At 46.5% G+C, this 13,468-nt stretch overlaps 1 protein-coding gene across 1 annotated transcript in view; it reads right to left on the reverse strand.

Annotated features, from left to right (window-relative positions):
- VAC14 (VAC14 component of PIKFYVE complex) overlaps positions 1 to 13,468 on the reverse strand; it is a 1,984,055-nt gene that overhangs the window by 1,940,362 nt on the left and 30,225 nt on the right. The gene's annotated exons all lie outside the window — the stretch shown is intronic.

Genomic DNA, 13,468 nt, shown 5'->3' on the forward strand with positions numbered 1-13,468 from the left:
TAAAAACTCTGTGCATAACCAAGTCTCATGTAACCATGCAATTAAAGGATTAAAAGACTTCAAAAAAATGTAGTTTTGTCTCATCCTGCCCCAGCCCAGAAATGCTCCATGACAAGCGAATCCAACCCAAGTTAACGTGATGGCTTTATTTGCATAAGAGGTGCGGGAATTATTTCAATCCAATTTGAAAGATCATCCTTGGCCTCAACAGGTCGCAACTAGGCTGTGGGATCCTCCACCCCTTGCCCTATTGACAACAATAGCTTTAGGATTCCCCTTTAAACTTGTAAACTGTTGCTGCCAGGTCCTAAAGCAGCAACCATCATTGACCGATTTACTTTTGTGAAATTCCAATGTGGGGCATGGGTCTTCAAATGCTGAACAACAGAAACCATGTCAATCCCTCTCTTTAAAAAGAAGTCACAATTTTGTACATCCAGATTTGCAATCACCAGTGAACCAAAAGTTGACTCTGGTAAAAGGGGATCGGTGGAGAAGAGTTAATATTTTTTTTTTAAATGTCGCTACTTTTCTCCATACTAAGTGCTTTGATTTTCAGGGACGCATTCAAGATGGAACTTCTGTTCATTGGAGTAGACTCAGTTCAGTAAATCTTTATTTGATGATTAAAAAACATCATAAAAGTGCATATACACAATTTAAACAAGCATTTACAATGCAATGGTTTCGCCTTTGGAAAAGATTGGCATTGTAAATGACAAAATGTGTATTATGTGTTGGTTTTGAAAACAGATAAATAAATGGCATTGTCATTTACATTGCCATTAGCTTAATCTCTCGCAAATGACTTTTTTAGACTATTAATAAAAGTGAAGTAAGAGACCACCATGTACACAGTGACAAGGATAAACACACTATCACTCACGTGAGAGTTCCCACACATGAAAATCCAGAGTATGAGTTATCATACAGTGTGACCTGTGTTGAAGAGAGCTAGAATCAGAAGATATTGCATACGAGTACAACTATGTCTCATGGTCAACTACGATAGCGCACTACAAAATATCTACGTGAAGAATACCTGAAAATGAGTGTGACCCCGCGTCTCGGCGTTCCTCTGGCTGTCCGAATGGAGTATGGTTCGGCAACGCCGGGATCGCGCATGAGTGATTTTAACAAGGAAGAAGTCGGCGGAAACACTAGACCGCGTCTAGTGTTTCTTGGCCTGAATGTACTCTCAAACCGGAAGTGCCGCAATCAGAGCAGTTTCGGTGTATGCCCGGCAGATTAACGGATATGTCGACCACTAGGTAAAAAGAAACTATTACACTTTTCGCGCGATTTGGTGTGTAGTAAGATGAACCCGGTAATACAATTACTAAAGTGATATTTGGAGGAGTAGAAAAAATATTATCACTCGAGTGGCAGGCAAAGTAAGTGTACTGAAGGACAAAGGGGAAAAGAAAATACTTACAAGGAAAATATTCCTTTATTTCATAAAAAAGCATCCGGTCAGGTTACCCACACAATGGCCATGGAAGCAAAAGGAGAGCAGTGTCCAGGAAAGGGATAATCTATAAAACTAATGTACTTTCGGAAACTTGAGTACGTAATACAGAACCCTATAAAATCGTGAGAAATACAGGAACACAAATATTTCTGCTAAATATCACGGGCTGATGGGAGCGAAAACCACCACCAGTAAAATCATCAGGCGTGGTGACATCATTGACCTTAACAAATGTGCTAGATCAAACATTTGCAACCTGTGTGGTTTGACATAATTTTTCAACATGACAAGATACATAGTGGGAATAAAACATCGGGACAGCGGGAGGGGGGGGGGGGGGTGGTACTTGTGCACTATCTAAATGATACACAACAATATTTTTTCTATAGAATTATGCTTTTTACACCTCCCTAACACAACCTTACCAGATAATGAACAACAAACCCCCACGAGTTCTTCAATTACTGCACCAACACCTGCCACATATTTTGGGGGAAATCTTCGAGGCAGTGATAGCCATGCAGCTCCAAAAGTGACTGACTGGCATGAAATGATTCCCTCATAGGGTTCCATGCACTGCCCTTAATGCACCACTAATAACAGCAAAAGTAAATGCATTAAACAACACCATGAATTAACTGACATCCAAGTAACCAGACCCCTAATGCACCTAGACCTGTTGGGCATGTGTCACCCAATATCATCGGGCGTCTGTAGCAACCCACTTTTCTCACACAGACATCACTCACAATTTTTGCCCCGCTCATCTATTTCCAATCAGATAAACATTAGTTTGTGCAAAGACATGCCTCCTCAGCTATAGCTCACTCTCCCCTGGAACATCTAGGCTGGTCTGTGGGACTCTGCAACCCTGCGGCCAGAGCTCCTCACTGGACAGGTAAGTGCAGGTGGCACACTCAGCAGAGACGTTTTAAGGCAATGGGCTCTGGCTCAGGGCCCCAGCCTTTCGGGGGGTGTTGGGAGGGGGGCAGATAGAGCCAGCTCGGTTATTCGCACAGTCCTGTCCTGATGACCTTGAATGAGTCTTAAACATAGACTCTTTTAAATACCGTATTCTTTTATGGCAATGTGTGCAAGTCTATTTCAGATTTTTTTCCAGAGAAATGTGTTTGTTTTTCAACACGCAGCAAAAGTTCCTTTTATTAGAAATGACAATGGATCATAGAGTTTATTTGCAATAGTAAGGGAGTTGCTGTTATTTACAATATTGAAAACACACATCCCTATATTAGATGGAAACACATTTAGAATTTGGACCAGTCCGCACATGCAGTGTCAGGTGTCATGGCCTCAGGAGGGCACGAAAAATCTGAAATGGAACCATACATTCTTCACGTTGGGGCCCCAAAAGTATGTTTGGCCCAGGGCCCCCAAAATCCTTACTCAGAACACTCGGGAACACCTGCTGGAGTCTGTCTCGTATACAATCACCTGTTTTACACCAGAAGCAGATAACAGTGATATAAAACTTTTGAGTGAGCATTGGCTGAAAGAAGCCGCCACAGTATGAATGTATAACTACTGTGTGTGTCAAGAACACCCATGCATAGCACACGTGAGCCAAGCTCAATTACAAACTAAAGGTATGTTTTTGAAAATCTGCTGAACCAGCTTCTTGTGTTACCCGACTGAATTCAACCATTCGACTGCTCTCTCATTCAATATACTTTGTGGGGTATATGGAACTCCCATATGCTAGAATTTGAAGAAGGTATTACAGCAAAACTACAAATCGCAAACTATTTTTATTTTAAAAATATCCTTCGTTCAAACAACAATTCATTAAAGCAGCATGTCACGATAGACTTCCGATAAAGTTCACACAACGTTGTCTCATTTATTCCATGACAGTGAAAGGTTTTAACGCAACCATGTGTTGGCCTGAGGGACTACTAATGCTATAGAGATCTGGTACTTTCATTGGACCATCAGAAATCACATTCGAACTCACAAACACGATGTGATTTCTTCATCAGAGTAGAGGTCACTTCTTAGATTTCACGTTCAATTGTAGAATTATTGCAGAGGCACCTTGCACTTAATATACATACACTGTCAGCACTAACAGAACGGTAGAAAGAAAAATCAACAATGCGGCTGGTAGATTGGATGTTAAAATTAAGTCAAGTTGGCGTAAAAACAACACATCCTGAGATTTAACATGGGTTATACCTTATACTATCAGCTAATGCAATGTAAGTGTTTTACACCCCAGAATTCCACCTTTGTGTACTACCTACAACTTAAAATCTAAGTTATTACAATGCAAGTCAGTGGCCATATACAACTCCAGCTGTCACAAATTACCGCTCTTCGGTGTCATCAAATATTGCAATGTATGTTTTAAACCTCGAGTACTGAGCGGCAATTGTTTGCAGGTGTGAGTGTAAACAAATGGCCAACCCCCAGCACAGAATAACGGGACATTTAAAGAAGTACCGCTATTTTTAATTTGCTTTTTTGCTTTCTAATGAAGTCCAACTAGTTTACTCTTCCCCTCGCCTGGCAACAAGTCCTGCACAAACACACCCAGCAGTGACCGGCACTCCGTTGTGCCCTCCCACCACCACCTTGCAGGGGCACTATTGCGGGCTGAGGTGTGGGTGTCAGAGGGGATCCTTCCTCGGCCCTGGCTGCCGGGAAGTCCGAGGCCTGTCCCGGCTCAGCTCAGAGCCCCCTGCCCGCTGGACCCCAGAGACGCTGCCCACCCCAGCAGCCCGTGCCATGCTGCACCCCACTTCTGCTTACCTCTCCAGACCTGAACGAGGCGGGCGAGAGCCAGGAGCAAGGGCGTGGACGAGGCCATGGTGACCCGGGGTGGAAGGGAGGCGGCTCCCGGCCAGAGGGGACGGTGGTCTCGGAGGGAGCCGGAGGCACAGGGTTCAGGGTGACACTTAGGGGCAAGCTATGAGGAATGGCGACAGTGCACTGGGTGACCACAGGGAGGGTGGGGCCGTGGAGAGAGAGCGGGGCGTGGTTGAGGAGGGGAGGGGCCTCCTCGGAGGGAAGGAGGGGCCCCTGCCCGTCAGCAGCTGGATGGAAGGAGACAGAAGGGAAGGAGGCTGCGAAAGACGGAGGAAAGTGAGCTGATGAGAAGGCAGCAGCAGCGGGTGGAGGGACGGATGGGGAGCGGGAGGGAGCCAGCGTGGAGCCTGTGCACAACCTCTGTGGAGGGAGGGGGGGTGCTATGAGGTGAGGCACAACAAAGAGATGAGTGGCTCCAGACGAGCCGCTTTGAAACGGAAACCTGCCACCTCACGGCGCCCCTCGGGTCACTGACGTTCCGGCTGCAGAAATATATACGTCCCTTTTTGCACTTTTTTGTATTCTATGTTTTAGTTCTGCTGAAAGCGTGCACATCGCAGGGGCTTTGTTACCGGCGGGTTCACGTTGTTTATCTAACACGTGCACTATGGTAGGCGCTATTTTAAAAGCAAAGCTCGAGTCTACCGTCTTTAGACGGCTGCTGCCCTGCAGACACAGGGAGGGGCCGTCGCATGCACAGCGACAAAGGAATTGCTACAGCGGCGGGGAAGATGCCTCCTCTGTAGACGGCGGAGGGAAACTTGCTGTGTCAGGTGTGATTAGTATACCCCTGCACCCCCACCCCTCGAGTGCTGAGATATGGTGTGCTCAAATGGTGCATGCCTGGTGGGCAGCGGCAGGTTCCTGTCCAGACGCCGCCTGGTGCACTGCTGCAGACTGCCTCACGCAGGGACACACCCTCCCATCCTCAAGGAAACGGGAGATCTGCCTTCAGTACGGCAAGATGATCTGTCGTCCTTTATCTGGAGGCGAAGATAGCATCCAGTTTCGAGCACCAGTAGCCTCGAGACATGTTATGTGTGTTTTAGTTTTTGAGCATTGCTTCCACCAGTGTGACACATTATTTAGCAACAATAATAAAAAAAGTCAGGTCCCGGGCCGGCCAGCCAATCACAGCACGGCCCGGGGAATGACGTCACGGGGGTGTCCCGGGCCGGCAGCCAATGACAGCGTGGCCCGGGACAAAGGGGCGGGGCTTAAAAAAAGTCCCAGAAACGCCCCCGAATCGCGTTTTCACGAGAAAGCGTGATTGACAGCCTCTGTCTCCCAATGGCTAGCCTCCATTTATGGAGCTAGCCAATGGGAGACAGAGGCGGAATTAAAGTCCATATGTAGGATCATGAGGTTTCGCCGTGGGCGGAGCAACTGCTACGCAGTTGCAACGCCCAGGGCGAAACCTAAAAAACAATTAAATAACATATCTGAACTCCGTCTAAAATTACCACTATACATTAAAATGGTACAGAAAGATTTGATAAGGGACCATTAATTAACCCTGATCTCTTGTTCTTCTTAACCTCACCGTGACTTTTATAAAATTCATTATGCAACACAATGTATGCATATCATTTGCTCTTTGTAAAAAGAGCAAAACGGTTTTAGCATGACGAAACTTTGCCACCTTTAAAATGTCAACCAGGAATTTGCGTCTGGGCATTTTGTAAAAAGGACATAAAAGTACAAAATGAAGGGTGTCCTGCGGAGACCGATTGTCGCAGCCGCAGGCACCCTTCTGCTCAATTGTTAGGGTAAAACCTGGTGGGTCAGCCAGTATGTTAGGTAATCAATTGAGCCTAAAACGACACATTAAATACCTATCCTGAGAATTATACATCAAATACAAGTAAGGTTCCATACCCGCACTACTCTTTATAAGGCAATGGGCACTTACTGACTGTTTAGAAAGTTCTATTCCTGCTCTGCGTGTGGCAAACTGTTCAATCAACATTTTTTTCATCTGTAGTTTATCAGATTTTAATATTGCATTTGGATTGGTAAAGAGATTCTTCTGGTCTAGATCCTCTAGAGTAGCCTTGATGTATTTTAACCATGGGATCTGTAGACCTTTGTCCCTGTGTAGGCAATCTCTTATAATTAGTCTGCTTAAGTCTGCCTCGGGATTTGCCCAAATTCTCATCCATGCCATAATAGGGCTAAGCTTAACCTGGTCCTCAATAAAGGGTCTGCCCAGTTCTCTATGAGCAATTACTGCTGGGGTGCTCTTGGGGATTTTTAAAATCCTTCGCAGGTATTTATCTTCCTCTAACTGTAATTGCTTGGCATCCACAAAGCCCCACACTTCTGAACCATATAGCGCTTTCATAATGCTTATTGAGCCGTATAGGTTCATGACCTGTTCCGGGGACCAACGCCCGGATGTATGACATTACAACGCATGCTTTTACATCGCATGCCTTTACAACGCTGTTTTTACAACGCATGCCTTTACAACGCATAGTGCTTTGGGGCGCTGGATAGTGAATAGTTTAATTTACTATTCCAACTCCAGTGCCCGTGGATAGTAGGGAAGGTGTTGGATAGTAAATTAAACCGATTCCCTATCCTAGAGCGCCCCCCCAGCGCAATGCGTTGTAAAGGTTTGCGTTGTAAAAGTTGCATCGTAAAGGCACTGCGTGGTAAAAGTTGCCTTGTAAAGGATGTTTCCCCCAACGCCCCAACCTTCTAGCAAAATTTGTTATAGCCCTATTTGAGGATATCAGTTTTGAGCACCTCTCCTCTACCAAAGTTTTAAATTTTAGTGCCCCATCAAATAGTAGCCCAAGATAAGAGAAGGTCTTCACCTTCTCTAGAGTGGGAGTCCCGATTTTATAAGCAAAGTTCCTACAGGGCTTAGTGCCAGCCAGCATCACGAAGGACTTACTTAGATTCACTGATAGATCTAAGGCGCTCATAAAGTTTACAAATCCATCAATTAAACACTGCAGGCCCCTCGGGGTGCGGGCAAGTAGGACCGCGTCATCCGCGTACAAAAGCACCGGTATATGACGCGTTCCTACTTTTAGACAGTTTGTATTCAGGGCGATCAAAGTTCTCTCCAGGTTATTAATGTAGAGTGAGAACAAAAGGGGGCAAGAATGCAACCTTGTCTCACTCCGCTGGTACATGGAAAAGGTTCTGTGTTCCCCCTCCCTCCGTGTTGTAGCGAACTTTGGCAGTGGTGTCCCAGTGTAACTCTCTAAGAATGTTGATCAACCCTGGGTCAATTCCCATATTGCTCATCAGGACCCATAGCTTGTTCCTATTTACGTGATCAAACACAGCTGCTAGGTCCATGAACCCCAGATAGATAGGGGCATAACTTTCAATTGGGCTCTTACCGTTGTTGCTGCTGTTCCCGGCGGGGGGCACCTTCTCCTCATACCTCCCCTCAGCCGCCGCAAGCCTCCCCCGCGGCCGCCGTGCGAGGGGGGGCATACCGGCCATCCCAGACTCACAGACCCCGGAAAACTGCACTACCCAGGCGCCATAGCGGCGGGACACGCCGCCCACTGACATCTCGTGCCAGGAGGCGCTTGAAAAGCAGCCCAGTCCCGGTGGAGCGGGGGGCATAACTTTCAATTGGGCTCTTACCGTTGTTGCTGCTGTTCCCGGCGGGGGGGCACCTTCTCCTCATACCTCCCCTCAGCCGCCGCAAGCCTCACCCGCGCCCGCCGTGCGAGGGGGGGAATACCGGCCATCCCAGACTCACAGACCCCGGAAAACTGCACTACCCAGGCGCCATAGCGGCGCGACACGCCGCCCACTGACATCTCGTGCCAGGAGGCGCTTGAAAAGCAGCCCAGCCCCGGTGGAGCGGGGGGCATAACTTTCAATTGGGCTCTTACCGTTGTTGCTGCTGTTCCCGGCGGGGGGGCACCTTCTCCTCATACCTCCCTCCAGCCGCCGCAAGCCTCACCCGCGGCCGCCGTGCGAGGGGGGGAATACCGGCCATCCCAGACTCACAGACCCCGGAAAACTGCACTACCCAGGCGCCATAGCGGCGCGACACGCCGCCCACTGACATCTCGCGCCAGGAGGCGCTTGAAAAGCAGTCCAGCCCCCGCGTCGCGGGGTCGTGCGCAGGTCAGTGCCCGGGGCTAAGCCCGGGCAAAGGGATGGCCCTCTACGGCCCTCAGAGGCCTGAGGAGGACGGGACGGGCCACCCCTCTTGGCCTTTCCATATGAGGAGGTAAAGAGACTTGGACTCCATATTTTGTGGTCTACCTATTATCTGACTTTATTTATGGACTTTTAAATCCTGTACACTAAAACTTCCTGACGCTGTCGCTGCTTGGTATTACCCACACACATCCCAGCCATAACCAAGCCACATTATGTCTCCTAAGGGGATTAACAGAAAATCCATCCCTCAGAGAGTCCACCACCCAAATGGGATTATATTGCCCACTCAAAGAGAAACTGACGAAAATGCGTCTCCCCAGTCAGTAGATAGCACATTTAGTCAAGATTCACCTTCACTAATAGCCAGTACTGCGCAAAGCCTCTCATTGGAAGAGGAATTAAATATTTTGTGCAAAACTAGGTATGTCCCAGTGGAACCGAGATTAGAACAAAATAATGTCCTACATTGTCTTGCAATTAGTATCGGTACATTATCCCCTAACGACTGTCCGCTGGAAGCTTCCCTATCGCCTAAAAAAGTTAACACCCAAAGCATAGCACTCCCCCAGGTTTTATCCGTTAAAAAGAAGCACGAAGGGGACAAAAACATTGGGAATCACGCAAAGCTACAAAAATTGTACAAAAGTCCCTCATTGTTCACCACTAATTCCCCCCTAACCTCGGAGGTTGCAGAAGATTTAGACAACCTAGTACCTCCCTCCCACTTGGCTTTATTGTCCCAGATCGAATTAATGGTCAAATCTATTACATTGCCGTTGGTGGAAAAACTAAACACTTTAGGGGACAGGCTAATGGGATTAGAAGAAATGATCAGGGTCAACTTGCCACCCACTAAAAACTCCGTAACATCTAACCGCTCTAAACCACCTGCTGGCTCCGAAGCACCTACGTTAATTACACAAAATACTAATGTCCAAATTCAGCCACTAGCCCCCAATTCATCGGCCACAAAAGTTACTAAGTTCTCTTCTAAACCCGTATCAGCACAGTATACCGCTTCTAGAGCAGAGCAAAATAAAGCACCTTATATTCACCTACCGCCGGAGGCCGCACCATTAGTGTGTGTCCTCTCGGGAGTACCAGCACCCACTTACAGTAAAGTGGAAAGACAAGAAGATTTAGTAAACAAGGCTATGTTTTGGTTAGCAAAAAATAGACCTTTGCCAACCAACCTTAATGGAAGAATAGTGAGTGTTAGAAGGGTGGGCTGGTTAGGCTCTCTTCCGAAAGACATTCCTGGTGATATAGTGCTAGTTAAATTTAGGAACCCACATATTGTCCCGTACCTGCAAACCTGGCGGCCTCAAGAAGGTGACGGCCCTATATCCACCTGGGATTTACAGGACTTCTACCCCAGTGCGTCATACACTCCCTCACCAAGATCAAATATAGGGTACAATTATTCTATGGGCAGAAGCGTCCGTGCACTGAATGGTAGTAGTTTTTTTGCATCTAATCAATTCGAATCAATGCACAATATCTATAAGCATGGAAAGTAATATTAATTTGCTTCTAGCAAGTGACAATCGGATGCATTGGTAGAACTGTGAATGCCAATCCTGTGATAACCACGCAAACAATAAGGAAATTATTCCCACAGGCTGAGAGAAAATTTTTAACTAGCTGATACTTTGTGCTATTGCATGTATTTTGTCATGACTGTTTTTAATTGTACGTCGTAAGGAATCGTTCCTCAATGATCAGCTGATTTATTCTATTGATTTAATCCCATTTTTAACAGATGTTATTTTTTATGAAATGAAATGCATTGGTGTGTATTTATGTATTGCTGCTGCTTTTATGATTTTTAACACTGAAAAATCGAATAAAGCTAATGAATGAATGATAGGTTCGTTGCTGGCCTTGGTATATTTTGCTACCAGCAAATAGAGGTTAAGACACTGGTCATTGGTAGACCTTCCAGTCCTGAAACCATACTGGGTGTCTGAGATGGTATGATGCTCTTCCGTCCAGTCCATGAGCCGTTCCACAATTGCCCGGCCCAGGATTTTGGCAGAGACACCGATCAATGATATTGGCCTATAGCATTGAGAGTTGTCCCTGTTTCCCTTCTTGAATATGGGGACAATTATTGCGGTGGACCAGGAACGGGGCAATCCAGTCTTAATAGCCGCATTTAACACCCTTGTGAGGATGGGGGCCCATAGGTCTATGTTGCTCAAATACAAATCAGGTGGGGTGCCATCAGGACCTGGGGCTTTGTTGCGGGTCAGGCCTTGGATCGCCTTAGTTATTTCTTCAAGGGAGAATTCTACATCCAAGGTCCGCTTTCTATCACACCCCCCCTCCTGGTCATTGCCCTGATTGTGATTATAAAGTCCCTCAAAGTGTGTCACCCACTGTTCGTGTAAGATATTCGTTCCAATCACAGAGGCCCTACTATCCTGGAAGCAAGGCCTGTTAATTATCCTCCAGAATTCAGTGGTATCATCGCCAGCCTCCCTTAGGTCTGCCCACACTTCAGCTTGGAGGGAAACCTTTCTCTGCCTCAGCACAGTTTTATATGTCTGTCTACAAAGGGATACTTTTAGTTTGTCCCTAGGGATTGCTTTGAGACTAGATTTTAGGTCTCTCAGGGCTCGTGAGCAGTTAGTATCGAACCATCTTGGCTGTGTAGTGTTTCCCCTAGGGCCCCCTTTGCCTTCAGTAGACCTTCAACAAGCCATGTTATTGACCCAAATGCCTTGGTCAGTGGGCACCCCTCTATCGTCAGGTCTAAACATACATCAATCAAATATTTCCCCTTGCATAATAGAGATTTGTAAAAAGCCTCACTGTCAATTTTCGACCACCTGAGTCGTCTTCCCTGGTCAATTGCCCTCAACTCGGTGCATGGGTATAAACTCTTTTTGGGTCGACCTCGGTATAGGAGTTCCAGGACTAGAGGATTGTGATCACTAAATATGCTCCAGTCGATCCTTACCGAACTAATCCAGTTTTTTGAAAGACTGGACACTATAATATAATCTATGAAGGAAGAGCATCCTCTTCCTTTAAAAGTTGGTGTGAGAAACCCATCTACCCCCAAGCTAGCCAAGTCAATAGTGTGTTCTAGGTCATGAGTTCTTAAAAGCTTACTCAAGTCTGTTCCCTCAGTGGTATGTTCGAAATGCTTGCCCTTCTCAATTGGGCAACAGGGCCAGTCTCCATTTAAATGAAACAAGCTTGGGCATAGGTGACAATTTGAATCACCCATGACTATTGTAATGGGTTCTACAGCCCCTTTCCTGTAGGCTAGCTCCTGTCCGAGTCTGATCTAGTTCCTGGAGTGCGAGATTATTTCCTTTCACAAGCCCTGTATTGTAAAAATTGAACATGATCAGCTTCAGCCCACTACCTGAAAATCTTACCGCCTGGAGAGTATGTGATGTCCAGGATGGAAATGTCCAGGCTCCTTCCAAGTTTAGATCTACATATAGTGCCAATCCTCCAATTGCTCTACCTGATCTAGCCTCTTGTGCTGGTACAAAAAAACACTTATAACCTGCTATTTGAAAAGTGGTGCTGTCAACCGCCCAGGTCTCCTGCAGACTTATTATATGAAACCCACTGATGTACTTTCGCTATTCTTTATTATCAAATTTCCCTGCCAGACCCGCTATGTTTCAGGATAATATTTTCAGCCCTCCCTCAGTAAGTTGTTCACTATGTGAAGCTTTTCCAATCGGGTTCTCCACAATTGGCCCATCCTCAAATCGTGAAGGCGCCAGTCGTCCTCATCAAGAGACATTAGGAGGCTAAATCTATTTGTCCAGTCCACTAGCCCCTGATCTCTTGTCGCCAGGCCATCCAGAGTGTAGTTCCTAGCCCTAGGGCCGTTTAAACCCATTCCCACTCTACCAAAAGCGTACCTTGGGTCGTGGGTGACACATTGTAAGGGATAGAAATAACCCAGTGGCAGCGGTCTTATGGTGCTTGTGTGATTAATATTGGCACTGTTTAATATATACTCCACCAGGCTAGTGTCCCGAAAGTTCACAATGATGCAATTGCCCTCCATGTCTCTCCTTCTATTGCCTAACCAGTTCACTCTTCTAACATGTAGGATCTACCCAGATTTCTTATTGGGTAGTGGCCTATTCTGGTTTAGCCAATTTATTATCTTATTTTTTAATTCTGTGTGTGTCTCTTTCTGTTCGGGCTTCAGTTCCGGTACCCCCCTAGTACAACTACACAAGGGCATGCTTCACGTGGTAAATTTATGGTTGGCACAGGGGTGGTAGTTCTTCCGTTTATCTCCCGACTTATACTATGGGTTTCTCCCTGTTTAGTGGTTGGGAGCTCTTTGTTTTGCGGATTTGATGTTAACTGATTCTGCCCCTTGTCTGGGCCCATGCTTCCTGCTCCCGGCCTATTGCCAGCAGCCACTTGTGTTGGGGGGTTAAAGGGAGTTGATGCCTGTATAACAGTGTGTTGCTTATTACTGACACAATTATTTGGTATGGGGGGCTTGGGATCCGGGGTAGTGCCCACCCTGGCGATATTGCCCAATGCTCTGGTGTTTGGAGTGTTGCCCTGTGTCCTTCCCTGCTTGTTTAGTTCATTAATAATTTTATCTAGCCTACTACCTAGTGGTTTAATCTGGCTAGTGATCAGCAGTTCTAGGTGGTTTTGTAGATCTAAGACTACTTGGGCCATCCAGTTCGGCGGGACTGGGTGTTGTGATGCTAGTACTTCAATAACCTCCTCCTCTATACTTATTTTTGGAGGGATGGGAGGGGTTAATTTTGTTTTCTTAGTGCAGGGCTTCTTAGGGCCCGGTCTTCTCTTTCTGCTAGTGGGAGATTTCTTATCAATCGGGGGGTAATATTTTCTGTGACAGCAGCTACCTGTGCACAGGGGATATCGTGAGTAGGTGACTCCGGGATGGCATGTGGTGGGTCAACCACTATCTCAATATCATTATCTTGTGAGGGGGTGAATAGATCAGTTATTGGAGTTAGGGATAAGCGTCTCTCTGTGCGCTCGATTTCACTGGAGACTACT

This window comes from Lissotriton helveticus, chromosome 12, assembly GCF_964261635.1.
Source record: "Lissotriton helveticus chromosome 12, aLisHel1.1, whole genome shotgun sequence".
Taxonomy (NCBI): Eukaryota; Metazoa; Chordata; class Amphibia; order Caudata; family Salamandridae; genus Lissotriton; species Lissotriton helveticus.